Here is a 21,507-nt window from a genome sequence, read left to right on the forward strand (position 1 = left end):
AGTGGGATAGGTAAAGAATCAGAGACGTCAAAGTGCAAACACTCGTGGGTTAAGATAAAGACAGTTTAATAGGTAAAGCAAAAGCCACACAAGCAAAACCAGGAATTAATTCACCACTTCCCATGGGCAGGCAGGTGTTCAGCCATCTCCAGGACAGCAGGGCTCCATCACACCTAACGGTGACTTGGGAAGACAAACGCCATCGCTCCAAACATCCCCCTTTTCCTTCTTCCCCCAGCTTTATATGCTGAGCGTGACGTCCTATGGTCTGGAATATTCCTTTGGTCAGTTGGGATCAGCTGTCCCAGCTGTGTCCCCTCCCAACTTCTTGTGCCCCCCCAGCCTGCTCGCTGGTGGGGTGAGGAGCAGAAAAGGCCTTGATGCTGTGTAAGCACTGCTCAGCAGTAACGAAAACATCAGTGTGTTATCAACACTGTTTTGATCGCAAACCCAAAACATAGCACTGTACAAACTACTATGATGAAATTTAACTGTATCCCAGCCAAAACCAGTACAGCTGGGAATGTCTAAGCTGTGTTCGGACTTCCTACACAACTTTGACAGCTATTCTGATGTGTAGTTCAAGACGATGGGGGATTCAGTCCCCTGCTCTTCAGACCTGCCTGTCAGGACAGAGGGAGCCAAGGCATCGAAATCAAGCGCTGGTAGGGTGCAGCCTGAATGCAGTCACTTTTCTGCACTGGGGAGCAAAGGAATCTCCTGCCCTGAGGTGTTTTGCTCCTCTGTTTTGTCCTGGAGGCATTTCCCCTGTCTTCTCCACCCAAGTGGCCTGCTTTGGGAAGGATACATAATCCCCTGGGGTTGTCACTGCAGACAAATTGATTTAGCAGAATTCAGAGAGGGAACAGCGTCTATGAGGAGCGAGGATGTCTTCCCAGGCCTCCTGGTAGCACATCACCAGCACAGGAAGGGCTTTGCAGGCAGACAGTCCATCTATACCCTGGCCCAGCTTCCATTAGCTGTTAATTGCCCTGCAAAAAGACTACCTCAGGGCTCCTCAGCCTTTTCCATGCCGTGACCCCTTGTTTGAACACAAAAGAAGTTTTTTGACCTCTCCTCCCATATCTCCCAGAAAAAAAGGAGGCAGAGGGGGAGTGTTCAATCCCCTGCTGCAGGCTGTAGCCCAGAGGTTAAGGGACTCGGAGCTAGGACATCTGCATTTCTTTATAAACAGCATTTTTAACACTGCAGCACCAGTAGTGGTGAGCGGAAGAGCTTTGCTCTGAAAAATGCTGCCACAGAGCGCAGCCTAGTAGGAGACACGGTCTCTCAGCCTGCGAGTAGTAGCAATCCAATATACCTGCAGTAATAGCTGTGGTGCTTAATGATCTCCAGGTCAATGCCACTCTGTCTAATCAACATTTACATGGTGTCCTTGAGAGCCCAGAGCACCTTGGGGAGCAGCAGCATGAACCCACGTTTCCCTTTGGATCCCACGGACAGGGACTGACTGTGCTCTGCAGTGCCATTTAACAGCCCCCCTGCTCCAGAGCCAGCAGGGAGCTGGGGGAGAAAGATAGCAAAACCAGCCTCTCCCACTATCACTTCTCTCTACGGGTCACCGTGACCAGCAAAGGTGCCCTGCCCCACACACAGTAATAAGCTGATAGCAATGCTCTCCTTGCCTTTTGGATGAAAGATGTGCCAAGGGCAGCCCGCTGTGTACCCACAACAAGGCAGCAGTACTGCCAGAGCTCTCTCTGCTGCAAGGTGAAGGCATCGCTCAGAAAGCTGAGAAAGTAGTCTCTGCCATGCCCAGGCAGTCTGGCAACAGAGCTCTTACTCAGATCTTTTATCTTTGTGCTAGGAGCTGGAATTAATCTGAGGATTTTGGAATTATTATAATTTGTCATCAAGATGGAGTGCGGAAAGTTTCACAGAGCAGAAATGTACTTGAATTCAGTCACTCCCATAACATCATTCACACAAACCCCTGAAAAGAACATTTTTTTATTCTGTGTTTTATTTTTGTGTACGAGTTAGACCCAACCACCTCCTTGGCAATGCATGTGTGCGGGCAAACTCACACTAGGGTGGCCTGATACCATTTCGGCTTGTCTGGAACTTTGCCAAAGAAGACCCGTTTGGGTTGCATCTTTTCGGGTAGGTTTGGTTTCAGTTGTATTAGAGAATTACAGAGGCAGAGTGAAGACTCGTGAAAGATGTCTTGTTTTGCTTTGGTAAAGTCGTAAGGTATAATTAAAGCGTGCGTGTGTAAGAAATGTACAAGCACAAAAAGGCCAATTTAAGGATACATGTGCAATGATAATTTATGTACCTAATTTGTAAGTATTTGACTTCTCTGTCTTAATTTCTACCTTTTGTAAAATGAAAAATGGGCTTCTTGTATATGTGATACAGCAGTTGTTTCTCTGGTCTTCTCCCAGTCCTTCCTGTCTATCCCCGAGTATAAAGTCTGCATGTCAGTGTCTCTCACCACTCTGTTAACTTTGCGTATGAATGAGCAATATTCAAGATATAAAAGAATTGTGAAAGCCCGGTTACAGTGTAGGTATGTTTACCTGTATGTTTAGCAATATACCATTGAAACTGGACTGATGACAAAGGAATGTCCTTGTAATGGAACTAACTTCTGAAGAAATTAAACAAACCTTGTCAGAAGAAACTAATGCCGTTTGCACGTTAGGCAGGCAGGCACATGGGCTGCAGTCGTGTGAATGCACCTTGAGGTAGGAGTGGTGCAGGGCCCCAAGCTAGGGCCAGAAATGGAAAGAGTGATAGGCACAGCCCTACTGGTAGTATGCTGTACCCACCATAAAAAGCCCCGCAGATTGCTAAGTAATCACAGCCCTAATCCTTCTGGGCTTGAGCATCTGGGGATGAGCTCAGGGGTGCAGGCACGAGCTCAGGGGTGCAGGCACCGTGGTGGTAGCAAAGCCATGCTCTCAGCCATCGCTAACTCACGATGCAGAGCCCTCCAGGAGGTCCCAGGTGCCTTAAGGAAATGAACTGGGATCACCGAACACCCCTAATACCTGGTTGTTTCCCTCTGATAATCCGTATTGCTTTCTGTTTCCTCTGAAGTATCAGAAACACAAAACTAATGCCCTGTTCACCTAACCAGGACAATTCCCAGGAAAGAGATGGAAGACATCATTGTCTTTCAGCAGCTCCCGCAGTGCAGTGCAGCTTGGCAGTCGCATCCTTACACACCTCTTCAATTAAACCCTTCTTCTGCCCCAGTGGCTGTTTGCAAAGACTGGCTGACTAGTGACAGCATCTAGTTAGGAATAATGGTGAGGCGACGGAGGTAGTTATCCTGCTTAGTTTGCATGACATAAGGCTTTCCATTCTGTCCATATAAAAAGGAGGGAGATGGAGGAAAGAAAGATAAAGGGAAATGTCAATGTAGAATTTAAAAATGGTGGCAGTTGCAGGTTACACTGTATAATCAAAACAACTTGTGTTGTGCAAAACCAACTTGTGTTGTGCTAACTATCTTTGACAAACAATCAAGGGCTATTTAAACGCAGCTGCTGGGGTCAGTCCAGAATGCCAACAGCCCCGGTGCAGGGTGGCAGAAGGAGAGAGATGCTGCCACCGCTTCCTCAGAGCTGTTTTCCTGACTCAGCTTTTGCAAAGCAGCCACATGGTGCATGATCCCCAGACCATCTGGGTAGCTCCTAGTCTTGCTCCCAGTCTTTTCCCCAGAGACAGAGAAATCACCGAGTCCATTAAGGCATCTCGTCTTCTCGTGACACACTATCCTCCGCAGCAAGAGCTGGCTCCCCTCAGCCTGGGTACCTCTGCAAACACACATGGGGTGGCCCTGGGTGTGCTACCCGCTCCTCCTGCCGCGTACCTGTCTGATTAGTCAACACCATTGAGCCTTTCTGCTGGCGTAGCCCATGTGGCTATGAGGGTAGCCCACAGGGCTGTCATGGAGGCATGGAAAACCACGTACCCCGGCACCTCCCTTCTCCCGGGACGGGATGCGTTCCCGTCGCACGGCGGACACCTGGGGGTGTCTCTCATAGGACTGCCCTGGCACCCTGTCATTTGACCAGAAGTGCAGATATGGCACGGCCAGATGTGGATGTGCGCACCCCCAACCCTCACCCGTTTTCACCCACTTTTGTGCACCTTTGGAGGGGTGGGATGGCAGGGCAGGGCCACCCCTGTGGTAAGTCTCCCTCTGGCACGAGCAGCCGGTTGCCCGGCTCGCAGGAACATTTATTGCAGACGTTTCAAATCACAGTCAGAAAACAGGCATCTGCTTCGCTTTGATTTTAAAAGAAACCGAGTCCCTTTTCCGAATTATTCAGCTCTCAAATTTCAAAGGCAGGGAGGAGACCGCGTGTGCAACAAGCCTGCTTTATTCACTCCCTGTAATTTGTGGTGTGGCTTCTGCTCCCGGTGTCAGGGAGTAACTTTTCAAAGAGAATTAAAGAACAGCAAGCACTGAGCGCCTCTGGGTGAACAAGCTGTTTTCTTTACACCTGAAGACATTACAAGAGAATCCCAGCCTCTATTAACACAACTGCTGAGCTTTCATGGTGGCAGAGGAAAGCTTTTGAGCATGAACTCTGACTGCTCAGAAAGCAGAAGTCAAATGAGAAACACGGAGAATATATCAGTCACAGGAAGCCCATTAGTGCAAGCATGGAGGGATGCAAACATGATTGAATCCAACAGCAGCCTGTTTGTAAATGTTTGTAAATACTGTTTCGTATCACTTGGGTATTGCAAATCCTCTAAATTTTTGCTTTCCCAGAATTCCTGCTCTCTCCTGAAAACTCCCATTGGTTTCAAGCTGGCATCTCTCAAGGTCACACTGGTCTACTATTCACTATTAAATCCACCTCCCACGGAAGAAACCATTAAAAGCATCAGGAATCAGATCGCAAGCCATTTACTGCAGAGTCTGCTTCTCCCACTGTGTTTGCCGTGCTCTTAGCTAGCACAAAGGGCTCCTGATCCTGAATGGGGCCTCCGGGCACGACTCTAAATGTTAAACAGTAATTATTTTTGGTTAGTTTCGTTTTAAACAAAACGCATGAAAATCAGGGCTTGCAGAACTCCCCAGACAAAAGGCAGCTTGGGTTATCATAAACTGCCCTGGTCTGTGACAGACCATTTGCATTGCCTCCTCTAGCACATTCTGGCTCTTAAGGAGGTCAAACTTGCCTTGGCTTTCCCTAGAAAAAATGTTGTAACGCTTTGTATGACACTTGTTTTTAAAGTAATTCAAAAAATAAATATGACTATCTCTCCGCACAGTTTATTTTTATGAGTCTCAGAGAATTGTATTAATTGCTTAATTTATATTTCCATCAGGGTCCATCAATTAAGAGGAATCGGTAGTATTATTATCCTTGTAAAACACCACATCAGTCAAAAATGAAGCAGAGTCAGAGGTCTAACTGTTAATCAGGTCACATTTCACTTCCTGTTGACATTTTTATTTCCCTTGCAGAAAATATTTGACGTTAAGTCTCAGATTATGAGCACTATTCACCCAGTGCAAACACTGCAGAGAAGTAGTTGTGCTGGTGCAGCTGGGAAGTATGCACCGAGGCACTTGCAAGGCACCTCTTTAAGCAGCGCAGGGTGGATCGACAGCTATTCATCTTGATGATGAATGGGAAATCACTCCAAGGTGAAGGTCAGATTTCCATCTGCACCTCAGAAAACAAGAAACAGGACCAGCAATGGCAGCAGAGGTTGTTCTGTTGTGGCTTTGCTGCAAGGTGAGCAATTTGAAGAGTTTGGACAGGGAGGCAAAAATACCATAATGTGATAAATGCAATCTAGTGTTTACTGGCAACGGGGAAACAGTAGGCTTGGCTGATGACACGGCAGAGGAGAGTACAACTGTGGTCAAGGATTCACTTCAAAACAAGGCATCAAACAGGAAGGACAGTTTTGTAGTTAAGGACATTGGCGAAGAGATAGGGAGGCTTTCAGTTATTCAGAACTAGATATTCATATGCTACTTGAGCAACCTTGAGCAGGTAATTTGGTTCTGCTGGGGTAAACTGAGCCTGGGAGAGGTGTAAAGCATGTCAGCCTGAACAAGATGATATCGGGTGGCTGTTGCACCCTGAGCAATACTGGGAAACACAGGCCCTTCTCTGCCTCACAAGTTTCTTCCTAATGGACTTGTTAATTTACATCCCCATTACGTCAAAGACACATCCGATGATAGTTTTCTGACTCAGCGTTTACTACTACTCAGAACACTATTTGTTTGCAGTCTGTAGTAAGGATCTAATAATATTTTCCCTTTGTTCATCAGTAACTTCTCAGAGAAGTCCCCAGTACTGTCTGTGGAATTTGAGTAATGTGCTCTGCTCTTGAGATAGCTGACTTATACTTTGAGAACAACATACGGTGTCTTCCAGCAATCTTACCCAATGTAGCTAGTTTAATCTCTTTCTTTCCTCTTCTCCCTTTGCTAATGCCTCCTCCTCTCTATGCATATTGTCTCACACTATATAGAAATAAAGAGATGCTTTACTTGTTATTGCTCCTTTCTCCTGCACCCCCCCATTAATGCTTTTTCTCAAAAAGTGATGCAGAATATTGATTAGAGTTGTTTGTTAACAATGATAGCACTGCACTGAAAAAAAAAAAAAATCTTTATTAAAACATTTTGCTTGCACCAGCACCTGCAAAGGTGAATCCACTGTTGATAGAGACAAAACCAGTAACTTTCTAAAACTATGTTTGCATTTCAGCATTTTATTCATAGTTTTCAAGCTGAGAGTTATCTAACTACCTCCCTAACTGTCTGAGCTGCAGAGACTAAAAAAGGGGAAGAAACTACACAGATGTGTCCTTTTTCTCAATCAAACTTTGTAAAAATTTCAACTGTCATTAGGAAGCTGAGTTTTCCGCCTGAAAGATCTGCAGACAGCTGGTAAGATCTGTTTCAGAGAGGACCAAAAACCTCCATTCCTGTGAGCTGCGGTGGAATTAGGTCCATGCTGTGGTGCAAAGTCCATTCCTATGGAGTGTAACACACCTGCCAGAGGTATTCTGTTAGCAGCAAAATCTGCAGACCTTGCCTCTCTTTCCTGCCCACAAAAGGCATGTTTGAGTAGTTCTAGTTCTCAGATAAGCAGATATTTCCTCTTACACATGTTTACTTTCTGTGGGGTGTGTGGCTCCACATTTTCTCTACAACAGCAGTCTCAAAACTCCCTCTTTTTTGGATTGCTCTCTAAACTCCCAGTTTGACAGCACTGCTTAGAGACCACTTTAACTCAGAATAAGTTTTTTTTTTTAGATTCTGCACTAAATCTTTATTTCACTGAATATTTTACACGTTTGAAGTACATGGGTGAAGAGGGGAGGGGAAAGAGAGCTCTCACTTCTGGCTGAGGGGCGCGTGTGAAAAAGTGTGGCTTTGCTGAGGCCAGTGAGAGTGATTGAAATCACTTTGCAGTCCCGTAACACTCAGAACTTTCCTGAGGTTTCTGGCTGACTCTCAGGCCCCCAACAGAATCAGCAGATAGGGTCCTCTTCTGTTCATTTAAAGCAGGTCCTTTCTGTGTGTGCCCCAGGTGTCAATCTTTTGACACTCCTGTGCTGAGACAAAAAATAAGCCCAATTCCAATCCCCTTGATGTATATAGTCTACCTCCTGGATATAAAGACAAAGGTGGGCAATTAAGACCTCCAATGTAAATAAATTTTTTAGTCTTCCCCAGAGCTGATCCACCGTTGAGCAAGCAGTTGCTCTTCATTTCACAGCAAGCCCCCGTCGGCTCCCAGCACTGCCACAGCTCTCCGCGGTTTTTTGGGTTGCCTGTCCTTGGGTCCCCTTTTGTCCCAACATAAGTTTTCAAAAGCCACCTGCTTGAAATCTCCTCCTGATACAGGTGAAGCCTTGGGTGAATATTGGTAACTCCCACCACAAACTTCTGTATGAAAAAAAAAGTTTAGCTCTGCAATCTAATTGTGAAAGAGCTTGTTCCTTTCCCTCCGTAATATTGCATAACTGCAGCTGAGTGTGAAGGGAAAACAAGTGCATACGTCTATTATTTTTCCCTATGCATTACCTTCAGACAAAGGATGTGGTTTCTGTTACATCTCTGGCTGCAACAGATGGAGTAAGATGGGTTTTTTTTCCTGTGTATGACTATAACGTCTTAAAAGCTGCCTTCCCAAGTTGATCAAGCAAGTCATGAAGAATGGTCTGTTTATAAAAATGATGATTCTGATTGAGTTAAGGCACTGTAAGGCAGGCAGTACTGTCCCTAAAGAGAGAAAAAGAAAGGCTTTATGGAGAAATATCTTGTTTTCCTAATAGCTTGGTTTGGAAACAAGTTTATAAAACACATTAAAATCCCCCAGGGGCTTCAAGACTGCAGTGTTTCTAAACAGTCACATTTACCTTGACCTTGCAGTTGTAGGATAAGGAAAGATTGCCTTCTTTTTAGCCCCAGGAATACAATACCTGGCATTTATGTAGCACTTGAAATCTTAATAGGTCTAGAACCATGAACTGAGAATCCTCGCGGCCCAAACAGAGCAGCGGGTTCAGGCACCTTTACCATCCCCTGTATTATGCCCCTTTCCTCGTCTGCCTGAACAGAGAGCCTGCCCTGTGGGGCTCTTGCCTGCCAGGGTCAGAAATTGTCAGCAAGAGTCCAGCAGGATACTGAGAGACACAGGCCAGTCAAACAAAAACCAGCCTGTTTCATGTAGGTTGCAATGAACAACTTCGATTTTGATCATATTCAAAGTACTGCTAAGGGCTGCTGAGTGGAGAGGCAGGATTTTCATTTGTTTGATTTGTTTGGTTTTTTTGAGATGTGACAAGCACATTTTGTAATCCCGTTGTCTGCTTTTAAACCTTAGGAAGATCTTCGTTCCTACCTCTCACCATCTTATTATGCAAAGTACTTGGAAAAAAAACATGGAAAGGAGAGGCAGGGACCAGTAAGTGAACAAGCTGGAGAGACCAGACGCTGTCAGGTTCTAACATGGATCAACTTCTCCTTTGTCTCTTGCTGTCCTCACTAATGCCTTGTTTTTTTTATTTTATTATTTTGACTCAGCAAATTAATGGGAAAGTGGCTGAATGTAAGGCTAGCAAGAGAGATTTCTTAATGTCAGTTCTGTAAAGTGACAGTGCTTTATTTCCTTGACCACAGCACCAAGGCAGAAAGTTCCTTACTGGCTTCACGATCATTAAAGACAAGCTATACCAGTGAAGACTGCATTTTGTTTACCAGAGGGTCAGTCAATGTCCATCCAGCATTCTCATGCTCACCCAGAACATAAAATTCTCATCAAATAGGGTAAAATGTGGACATCGGCGTGTTCCTGTGGCTCTCATCTTCTCCATCAGACTCATATGAGAGAAACAGCTCACCTTGTCTCCTTGAATGGCAGAGCGTGATGGTGGTAGGCTGCCCAGCGCATGAAAAAAACACTGCCTCCAAACTGGGAGAGCCCACTGTCTTTTGAGAGGGTTTCAAGAGGCTTCATGGGGTGTTGCCTGCTGCCCAAGCACTCTGTAGGTAAAGACCAGCAGAGGGGAATGAAGTCAAAGGAAAGTTTATTTTAAGGAGACTTCACTCTGGGAAGACAAAGCGGGAGATGATGATGATGATAACAATAATAATAATAATAATAGCCTTCTATCATAGGCAGGAAGCATTTATCTAAACAGACGAGTCCACAGCAATATGGACTGTCAGATACGTCTGTCCTGGTGACTAGATCTTGCACCTCATTTTCACTCCTAGGTCTGTCTTTTTAATTGTATACTTTTAACCATTGTTTTAGATTTATAACAACTTAGAACACTGGGATCTCAAATCATGATGGGAACCCCTCAGATATTAACTCAATATGGATATTAACCTTCAATTATAATGCACTGTTTCACCCAGCTGAATCATTACATTGAATTATTTAAAACAAAGACTACCATCGAAAAAAAAGATATTTTTTTTTCATATTAACTCCATTTTCCAGATGTAAGACACCATTTTCCAAAAGCAATGAGTATAAAAATAAAAAATTGCCACGTCATCTTATGCATTATATAGTACTTCACTGAGAAGAATAGGCATCAACTATAGATTTAAAAACTCAGTGGATCCCTGGGAGCTGCTATGTAATCTTACTAATGCAATTATGATTCAAAGCAAATTTTAAAATCAGTGCCTTTATGACTCATCATGAGCAATGCATCCCTCCGAAGAGAAGGCTGACCATGAAGTTAAGTGATGGATGCCTCTCCTGTAATGCTGCGCAGGGCAAATAACTTTACAGCACATTCCAAAGTGCTGAATGGACAGGAGAGAGGCCCAACCCCTTTGTGATTCCCCTGGGAACCAATCCAGAGACAGGTGGAACTCACCAGTAAAAAATTTGACTTGCTGAATAAATTGTTACATTTTTTCTCAGTCAGATGCTCTATATCCACCAAAATGAGGATGCTGCAGCAACCTTCCCAGATGAAATCAAATGGCAAAAAGACCTGTGCTGTGGAACTAAAAATGTGTGAGTTTATCATAGTTTTACCAGCAGGCAGAGACTATATTGTGAAAACCTCTGGACTCCATCTATAAGCCTGATGGTGGACAGTAGCATAGCTTTATCCTTCAAGGAATTCCTATAGCCTAGCGAGTTTTGACAGTCTTTTACAGATCTACAGGAAGTTATAGTTTGACTTTTCCCATACATAACATGTGCTTGGTGGTCAACCTTTTTGTGATAATTTTTTTCCACAGCTGTGTCCTTTAGATCATAACAGAGGTTGTAAACTGTCTGAGTTGTAACCAGTCTTTCCATGAAATAATTTTGGGCTGCCCTTGTGTCATTCTGAAAGGACTGGATGCAAACACTCTGTGGATGGGGAGGTGGATGCCAACGGGATATGTTCTTAAGCTCTTAATCTCAAAGAGGTTAAAACCATCGTGAATGCTCTGCATTCAGAGTCAGAAAGTGGAATTATCCTTTTCCTTACATCCCTCAGTGAAAAAACAACCAAATAAGAAGGACCAACAAGGACCTTCCTTCAATATCAAAGAGGTCTGTAGTTCTGGCTGAATGCTTCCCGTGATAGTGGTATCTCTTCATACTAAAATAATGGTGAGCTAATCCCAATTAAAAGAGGACTTTCAGTTAAGCAACTCCTGCCAATGAGCATATATGGCATACACTATAACAGAGCATGGCACCAAGTTGGAGAAAGTCGTGATTCATTGCTGGGCCCCACAAGGCAGACAACGGATGAGAACAAAATCCTCCTCCCAGAGCTGTTTTTTCTGCCAAGGATTACGAGCAGGGAGTGTGGCAAGGCTGAGGTGGTGTTGGCGGATCGCTCCCCAGGGATGGCACCCTATTTTTGTACCAACATATCCAGATACAGCGGAGGAGGGTCCCCTGAAAGAGAGTCTGCAGAGATTCCTTAGTGGGAACAGCCTGACAAGTCTGTCCTCTGCCCAAAGCAGCTCACTTCAGCACAAGTCCTGAGACACCTGATGACAGCACCTGAAGTTCAGTTAAATATCTGCAGACAGAAGTCACTTAAATATCAAGAAGGAACCACAAAACAGGGCAAATTGTAGAGAAAAATGGTCTCCGATACTCTGGCATGCTTTATGTACAGGTATCTCACACGGAGACGTTAAGCTGGGAAGGGTTACCATAACTATACAATCTAGAAAGGCTCCACTGGCAGTAATGACGTTGTCATTACTCAAAAATATAGCATCCCAAATCCACAAAGAGTTGGGATCCTTCTGAAATAGTGCAAATTCAGAGCTGTCCTGAGCATGGGAAACAAGTATCAGGTTTGCTGAGATGGGACATAAAGCGGGAAAGCTCAGGGGTTAGTTAGTCACAGGAACACATACACAGCAGTAAAGCAGCTGTTGAACCACTCTGAGATTTACAGGGACATCAGGAGGGAGAGAAGACACCCCAACATGACCTCTCAGAGGTACCAGAGGAACATCAGACATGACCCAAGACACGGAGCCAAAGCAGACTGGCACAGACCAAGGGCAAGTGCCTGGCAAGCGTGAGATCATGGAATCATAGACTGACTTGGGCTGGAAGAGCACTTTAAAGATTGTCCAACCGCCCTGCTGTGGTCAGGGATATCTTCCACTAGACCAGGTTGCTCCAAGCCCCATCCAACCTGGCCTTGAACACTGCCAGGGACGGGGCATCCACAGCCTCCCTGGACAACCTGTTCCAGTGCCTCAGCACCCTCATGACCACCAGAGGCAGTTCCCTCAGCCTGACCTCGAGTGCCGTGTCCCCCGGCCCCTCACCATCTTGAAGGCTCTGGGCTGGACCCACAGCCCGCCACCAGTATCTTTCCTGGACTGGGGAGACCAGGAGGGGACGGAGGAGTCCAGATGCAGTTGCCAGAGTACTGAATAAGAGAGCAGGAAAGCATTTTTACTGTTTTTTTCTTGTTTTCTTTTTTTTTTTTAAATTGTTTATTGCCAATCTTGAAAAGAACTAACAAAGCAGTTAGAAGGGACCTTAATGCTGAAGGCCAGCACTTCTTCCTGGCAGAACTGCAGTCTTCTGCTCCTCCAAAGGAACAGCTGTCTCTCTAACTTCTTTGCTTGACCTGTTGTTGTTCTTCACGCACCGCCATGGAGGGTCTGGCTTCATCTTCAACCGGGCAGCCTTCTCATCCTCAGACTGAAAAAACCCACCTCCAGGCCCCAGGGACCTCGGTGGCCCTCTGAGGGACAACTCCTGTCACCTAGGGCACAGCAGCCCAGCAGAAGCCAGGTTGTCTCATCCCCTGTTCTTGGGGCTCGGAGCGGAGGAGATGGCACCCCTTCAGGAGGGGTGGGGGGCGATGGGAAAGAAGGGCTCATACCACCCGTGGCAATCACAAAATAATTGCTAATTGCTGGGAGGTGTAACGGGTGAGTCTGCAGGACGGCCAGGTGCAGAGGCTGGACTGATGGTAGGGCGCTGGCCGGGTGCTCCTGCGATGCTGCTGCCGTGGCGTCATGGAGGGGAGCTCTGGCACGGTTTAGCGGTGCCAGGGGAGCCATGCTGGAGGTGAGTCCGCTTCCATCGGTTCTTCTTGAACTTCAGATGGATCCACCTGCATGGGCTCCACACCACCAGCCACACGAGCGATGGCCATCGCTACCGTGCAGCTCATGGTCCTCCCCAGCGAGGCCACCTCCTCTTCCTCTGTGGCTCCTGCAACCATCTCTCTTCTCTGCCACTCCAAGGTGGGCAAACCACCCACCTTGCTGATCTGGGACCTCTTGCTCCCAAGCATTCTTGGCATGAGAGGGCCTCAAAGCTCAGCAAATTGTGGGCCAGCTGCTGGGGTCCCTGTATTTATAGGGCCTGGAACAAACAGCCGTGAGGTGGCCCGTGACATCAGGAGGCCAGTGTGATGGCGATGCACGTGGCCAAAGATGGCTGTTCTGGGAGTTGGGAGGGCTGTGGCCTGAAAGTTGCCCTACTGTGGGAGGAGGAGGAGGGTTGGTGGGGGGCCGAGGGCCCCTTTGCTGGGGATTGCTCCCCTGCGCCATTCTGCTGCCCCTCGGGCACAGGGACTGTCCTCCGCCTCCCCTCGTCTGCCCTGAGCTCCAGCCCCCTCCTCATCCCGTGCCTGGAGACTCTTGGATGAGACGGTGGCAACCAGTGGGGGGGTCGGGGGTCCTCAGTGACCCCCCCACCACCCCAGCTCCCTGCGAGCGGCACAGCTCCCCCGCAGCTGCGAGGGGGCGAAGCATCCAGACATCCCGCCGTTGGGAAAGGGAGACCCAGCCGGCCCGCGCAAGGTCTCCCTGCACTCCATAAAAGAATTGCCGATTGCCAAGTGTTGCGTGGGTCCCTCTTCCCTGTCCCCTGGCCCTGCCCCTGGAGCGTGGAGAGGTGCCATCTCCTCTGCATGGAGCCCCGAGGGAGACGGTCTGGCGTCCTTTGGGCTGCCGCACCGGCGCGACGCGAGGAATCTGTCGGCAGCCCACCAGGGTCCCTGGAGCCTGGAGGTGGTGGGGTTTCTTTTCAGTCTGAGGTTCACCCTTGCTCTCTTCTCTAGTTTTAAGGACAAACCTCACAGATTTTTTTTTATTATTATTATTTAATAAGAAGGGGGAGACATATGTCCTGGGAAAGACCTTAATAAGCGTGTGCATTCTTAACGCCTTGGCTCGGTAGTTGTTACGAATTTCTAAGTGGATGCAACTGCTGCCTCCCATTGCTGTGAGAGTACAGCCTATGGGTCATAACTGCTGTTCACAAAATTTCCTCTGAAATAAGCATGCACTGATGTTTTCAGGAACGGCGTGGTGCATGCCTGCCTTGCATCATCTTCTGCACTGGGGGGTTAACAAACATCTGAGAGAATGCCAAGATGGTTTCCTGGGGCGTGTGGAGGGAGGCTGGCGTATCTTCACAGCCTTCTGGGGAATTTCCCTTGGAAATCTGAGTTGAAAACCTACCTGCCCCCAGCAAATACGTCAGCATCACTATAGGCTTCTTTACAAATAGGTGAAGAACGAGGTAAAGACTACTGGGAACCGTGCTTCAGAGCCCATGTGGATGCCTCTGAGCACACAGCGGGCTTGGCGGGACCCCAGCAGCCGGCAGGGGATGGGGGTGACTCTGCCCACCTCCAGAGCTCACCTGGTGTGTCCCCGGTATGGCAACCACCATCATCAGAGGTAACTTCTCCGTTGTGATGATTGATGCTGCTGGAGGATAGGGGTGACTGCGAGGATTTCTTAACAAGACCATGGGTTGGGTTTGTTTTTACCTACAGTAACCTTTATTTCCCCACGTTTCCTTTCTGGCAAACATGCGATGGCGATTTGTAAAAGTGTGAGGAGCGAGCTGAGCCTCCGAAAGCAGACTTTGGCACACACACGGGGACGTGGGAACCTTGTTTTGTGGTGGAGCCACCTCAGGAACAGAGCGCTGCATTTCTTGTTTATTCACAGCATACATGCTGCCAAGGCCTCATGCTGGTCTCTGCTTCTTGTTAGCTCTTCAGCAGCTCACCAGGCCCCAGCTGGCGATGGCTAATTGCAATCAGCAGGTGAAAAATGCAGTGTCTCAGCAACAGAATTTGCTCCAGCTTTGGGACACATTCTGGGAAATGGGGAGTGCCCAGAAAAAGAAAGGGAGATGCCTTAAACCTGAACTTCTGTGAAAAACATTACTTGAGAAAGACATCAAGGTACAGGACAAATCACATTTGCTTTTACTGGAAATTATAATGGAATGATTTAGTGTTAAGAGATGGGAACCTTTCAGCACTCACCTCTGGTGGTTTCTAGTTGCAGTCCAATATCACCTGATGCCTTTGTAACATGGCTTTTTTTTGCAAGGCTGTAAGCATCCTTCTGAAGCTCAAAGGACAGCGAGGGTATAAAGACTGTCTTGCACTCGGACCAGCAGTTCAAATACGGCCCAGGGTCTTAGTGTCTGAAAGGTGGGCTACTGACGTTGGCCATCAGCCTGTGGCCTCCGGTGGTGGGCAGCTTTCCGCTTCACTGTGGGTGTTTGGGAACCTGGGATGCCAAAGCCAACTTATGGCACAAGTGTGTGGTCTGTGTCTTGTAGCGGTGACTGCTTTCAGATGATTTTGTCTGGCCTAAAGATATCTCTACCATCTTGTCAGTCAGAGCCCACAGCAGAGGAAACAGTGATTAGATCTGCAAGTAGAATTTGCTGCTTTCTCGCCCTGAGAAGTAGATCCTTAGAGGTCAAGGTTGAGTCACAAAAGCTGAGAAACTTGCCAGGCAGCAATGTAAGCTTCTCTGTTGATAAATTTGAGAGGACTTCCATTTCCATGGCTAGCAATATAGTATCTTGACAGGTGCTCAGTTATCACAGCAGTAGGTATGTTACAGGACATAGAAAGCTATGGATGACAGATACATGTTTGAGCAGCTCTACGTTTTAACAGGGTATTGTGAACCTAGGATTCCTCTGAGGTAGACGAGTGGGCCGTTTCTATGTGGTTTAATCAATGAGAACGAAGATTTCAGTCCTGCAAAAAAAAGACACCATCTTCTTCCAAAAGGAATCCCACATTACCTCCCATGCAGGGATGGCCAGTATAGTGGATATGTGATATTAGCGTAAATGCTGAGCAGTTCCCCATCAGTGATGCTGCATGCAGCTGCTGAAATGAAAAAGCATCGAGCAGCCTGGGAACAATGGGAGAGATACCTGGATTCTTCTAATGCGAGCGGCATGTATGTGTTTATTTGTTTGCAGTTGTGCCAGTGTTACGGGATGATCAAGGGCAAATTCTGCTAGATACAGATCAGTGCATGGGTAGAAAAAGCAATTAACGTTTTATTATCATCCCGTTCATATGCAATTAAAATAGAGTTGATTCTCCTTCAGATAAAGATGCATAAATAAGTAGAGACCAGATTGGGGTCCTAAAGTAGACAAAGGTATGCTGAAAGTTGTAAAAGATCACCTGTCAATTCAGTCGCTCAGACTGAGAAGCTGCAGGAAGAGGTGGCTGAGACAAGCAGAACACATGGGAAATGGCAAGCCAAACGGTGAGATAGGATGCATGCAGCTTTTTTTTGTTGTTTCAAAACACAATTTTAATTGCTGTGGGTTTACAGATTAATGAAACAATACACTTCTTCTAAAGAAACAGCTGTTCGGTGGGTAATTTTAATCACAACCTGGTGATAACCTCCCACGGGAGTTCATCTGAGCTGCCAAATAACTTTTTTAACAAAGAGTAAAGACGGTCACGAGACTGTAGCTAGAGAACTGAACAAGTGGAAACAATTGTGCAAATTGAAACGCAACTCTGTCCCTTGCATGCATATCTCTGAGTAGAGGGAAAGACTTGAGAACACAGATCACTTTGTCATGAGAATACAGCTAGTACCAGTATACACACAATCACTATTGCTAATCATCAGCTGGTGCGAAATGGCACAGCACATTTGATGCCAATTGATTGCACCCCAGCATGCCACCCATTAAGCAGTTTATTGAAGCACTCAGTTTGGATATGCTGCTTTGAGGCAGCCTCCACTGCTGAAATTGCTGGGAAATGGCTGGAATCAGGCGCTTCTTGGGTCAACTAGATATTGGTCACTTAGCCTGACATTAATTGTCCCAGCAACCACACACTGTAGAAACAGGCTTCTGCCTGTCTGGGGTAAACAGCGCTAGTGACACTCCCTAAAAATCAGACAACCTGTCTGGTGAAAGCTTTTAGAGCCTTTCACAAGCTGCAAAAGAGCACATAAGTGATCGAAGGCGGTAGGGTGGGTGCATTATTGTTCTCATTAGAGCATCATCTGCCAATTTATTACAGCAAGAAGCCAGCAAATGCAAAGCCTTCTCCGTGTAATGAAACCGCCGTGCTTTTTATGTAACATTTAAAATATTCAAGAGTTGGGCATGGGGGTTCTGTGAATGTGGCCCTCGCTGAAGCCTGGTTCTCCATTTATAAAAGCAAAGGAGGGCAGAGGAGGGGGCAGCGAGGTGGCCGTACAAAGATCCCAGCACGGGGCTGCAGCGAGGGCTCCGCAGGCACCAGCTCGGGGCCCAGGCTGTCTGATAATGTAAAGCACGTGGGCTCCCCAGGATTTCATTATAATGAAAAAACGCAGATTCTCACCAGACTGTTAATTTTTATGCATAAAAAGAAATACATCACTGTCTTAGACACATGCTTCCAGCCACACATTAATTTGATAAGGTGGATTGATTTTTCCCCATCTTCACTTACTTATGGCCTAGATCCTGTTGCCTTTGAAGTATGTGGTTTCTGTAGTACAGGATCAAACATGTTAGCAGCTCTTGAATTAGAAGAATCCCACACTGCTCTTCTAATAACTGTCCATCCACACGCAGCCATCTGTCTCCCGTCCTTCTAATGGACAGGCTAATAGTTTTGCTTAAGATATGCTGGTGGAAGAAATCCTCTTACTTGGGGAGCAGGCAGGGTTTGGCCATTCATTTACAACAAAATTTGTGGTATAATCAGCAGTTCATCCCATGACTGCTAGAGACCAGGACTTTGATACACCCCGTGCGGTAACAAACAGGTAACCCTAGTTTTGTTCCTTACTATACAAGTTAAATAGTCAGGGACTGCAGGTCATCGTGATGTGAGCAGCTCTGCGTGCCCGCTCAATCCCTACTGGCATCCGCTGATTGCTGGAGCATCGGAGGTGTAACTCCCCAGCTGGCGAGAGCAGCTGGAAGACTCGGTGCCTTCACTGACCCCGCTGGGGCTGGGTTTGGCTGCAGCCTGGCACCTGCCCGGCGAGGCCTGGGAAACTCATTGGGAGCTCTGCACACTCCTGTAATATGGATGCAACAAATTAATAAAGCCCTGGGATGCTCCAAAGAGCTGCGTGTGCTACACATGTGGCTCTCTGCACCTGCTAGGGAGGTGCAGGATTTATATGAGCAGCTATTCCATTTCTAAAAAGAAACTAAATTTTGGAAGTTTAGGGAAGTGGCATACATTTGCCCTACCCTCAGGCAGACCTGAGGTGTCTTGAGATGGACCTGAATCCTCTCGCCTCTTTGCTTTCTCAGCTATAGCAGCCCACTTCCCCGGAGAGAAGGAAACCGGGGAGAGCAGAGGAACAGAGGCCGGGCTATCCTGACGAGCTAAGGATCCCTCGCCTCCCCGTCTGCTGCTCCGAGCCCAGCCGAATCTACCTTGTGAAACCTGGCCGCCCGCCAGTTTCTAATGGGCAGTGACACACGGCAGCCCGTGCCCTGCAGAGCAACCCAGGGAAAGGGAAATCTCAACACATTCAAATCCTTCCCGCGGTTTCACTTAGAAGCACGAAGCAACGCAGGGGGCTGCTCTGTGGTACGGCGCTGACCTGATAGCATCTCATTTCACAGCAGCGCAACTGCAGGTTGATGGGGAGGGATGGACTACCTGGACCTTTGCAAAAAATAAGGGTGAGAGGGCACTTGCGGGAGGGATCGCAAATGCTTTAGCAACACCGCAGTCCTGCACCAGGCTTCAGAGTGCTGCTGGCACTGGAAAGCGTGCTGATCGTCAAAACCTGGAAAGGAGCTTCTGAAGCAGCCTCTATGGGTGCGGAGGGCAGGCCATCCAGCCCTCCTCTAGCAATGCGTCGTGCCTGGTTTGCAGAGGAAATAAACCGCCTGGCTGGCTGCAAAAGCATCTCCTCCAGGGGAACGCACTGGGTAGCTCTGATTTAGACACCACCTCCCAGGGGAGGCTGGGATCCCAGGCACCTCAGCAAACCCAGCCTTAAATGTTTCTAGGTTTTTCAAGTTTTGCCCGCCACTCCTTTTCCTTTGTGGCTGTAGATCAGAGAGAGAGAGAGAGAGGAGAAAAAGCAGATGGTTTGTCTAAACAAAGGTCAGACTCGCTGCTCAAGAGGCAGCAGACCAGTGTTGTTCTGCAACGAGCAGTGTAACACTGTCAGGTCACGCAGCTGGAGAGTCCCCTTGAGAAGGTGAAAGCTTTATCCCTCTGATGCAATTCCTATCTTTTACGAAAGCATGCACAAACACACACAAATTGAGCAATTAAATAGTACTCAGCTGGCACCGTCTAAGTGACTCAGAGAATATCAGGCAGTAAAAGCAGCAGAACCTCCTGCTTAAAACATCCTAGGGGTGCAAAACCGTGCCCCAAACAAGAAAACCTAGTTTTCAGCCATGTAGCTGAGCCTATTGCCAAATGAAGAGTACAGAGTCAGGAAACATACATAAGAGAGAGCCGGGTAGGTAACTAGCACTGGCTACTCCAGCAGCCGGACCTACCGGGGCAAAGGAAAGCTAAAATTCAGTGCTTGCATTGCATCAAAGACAGAGCGAAACCAAAACGTGAGCAAGCTGCGTAATCAGGTTACGCAAAGTTGTCTTTTACTTCTCATTCTTTAAGAAGGAAGCATTGTTTCTTATCTAACAATGGCTATAGCCAAACTGTAAAGCTCATAGGGGAACAAGTGAAATACCGTACTATTTCAGTAGAGCAGACGTCACTAATTACCTTCTTACCTTGTAGAATGTCAAATTAGATGGAAAAAATAGATCAAGCTACTCTTAAGTACAGTGATTAAAGTGATCAAAAGCTCATAACAGCACAGATTGTGCAGCAAGGTTGTAGTTGTGCTCTAAAACCTGCATTTCATGATGGAAGATAACAACAACAGGCAAGGAGAAATGTAAACATGAGTATTTTGCAAATTCCACAAATCATCTCAAATGTGGACTTTTGGATTTAATCTCAGGCTTCAATCTCAAGCTGTGTTTTTCCAAAGCTAGGCAAGGCTTGTAGGAAGAGGTAATATTCTCTCGTTTGACCTTCAATCATCTTGGCTACAAAACACTGTTATGCCGTTATTCTAGAGGCTCATTAATATTCTGAAACATAAGGAGATATTGTGAAGGTTTAAAAGACCCAGGCCAACTCCTGTGTCAGCATTCAAACCAGCCTTCAGTTTTTCTTCTAAAGTCTACGTAGCCATCCACCTCTCTATCTGGAATAGAAGGACAGATCTCATTACTTCACTATATTTAATATATTGATCTTCACAATGCTACTGTGTGGACTAAATGCTAAGTATCTTTTTACACATTTGGAACAACCCCACGTAAAGGTCAAAGCCTGGACTTTTCATAGGTCCCTTTAGGCACCTAGCAGAGCTGTCTAAGCTAGCAGACTAAATTTTCTGCATAGTCCATGGAGCAACACGGGCAACAGAGAAGGGTAATTTATTCAGGCTCCCAGCTCTCTTCAGTGCCCCTCAAGGCAACACAGCTTCCTAATTTAGACCATGCTCCCATCATAGGGACTTCCAGGGATACAGCAAGAATTAGGTGCAATAAACCCAGACCTAAGCGACTTATCCAGTGTCATACTGGGAGCCTGTGGCAGATCAAAATTTAAAGCCATGTTTCCCTGGGTCCTAAACTATTCCATTACAATCAAATTGTTTTGTTGTTTTGTCTCTTGCCTCAGCAAGGTGGTAGATGAGTTCCTATTGGAAATTTAGGTTTGTCCAAGTTAAAAATCTGCAAGAAAGAAGCAGATGAAAAGTGTGACAAATGACAGTCACAGTGTCCATAAGGGTCCTCTTGTATAGTCCACGGAAACAAAAGAACCTGTGTTAAGTTCAATAGACTTGGAGTTAAACCTATGAACCCTGTATGAAAGATAATTGGCTGATTTTATAAAGAAATCCCCCAAATGAATATTATTTTGCCTGACATCATTTATCTAAGCAAACAGAGCCAAATAGATACTCAATGGATGTAAGCCAGACTCCTCCAAACACTGTTGCATTAGTTTACAGCAGGACTAAATTTGACTCAGCATATCTAACAGGATATTTGATCATCAGGATGTCTTTGAGAGATCTGGAATGATTGCTTCTGTTCTTGGCCTTGTGTTTCTTTAGCAGATGAAGGGGCAATGCTATAAAGTTTTCACAGAGATTACTGGAAATTCTGGAGAAGATAAGATTAAGCCTGATGAAATACATACAAGTATTGTCTTTGGCATCCTCAAAAAGTG

Source organism: Aquila chrysaetos, chromosome 7, assembly GCF_900496995.4.
Source record: "Aquila chrysaetos chrysaetos chromosome 7, bAquChr1.4, whole genome shotgun sequence".
Lineage (NCBI taxonomy): Eukaryota > Metazoa > Chordata > Aves > Accipitriformes > Accipitridae > Aquila > Aquila chrysaetos.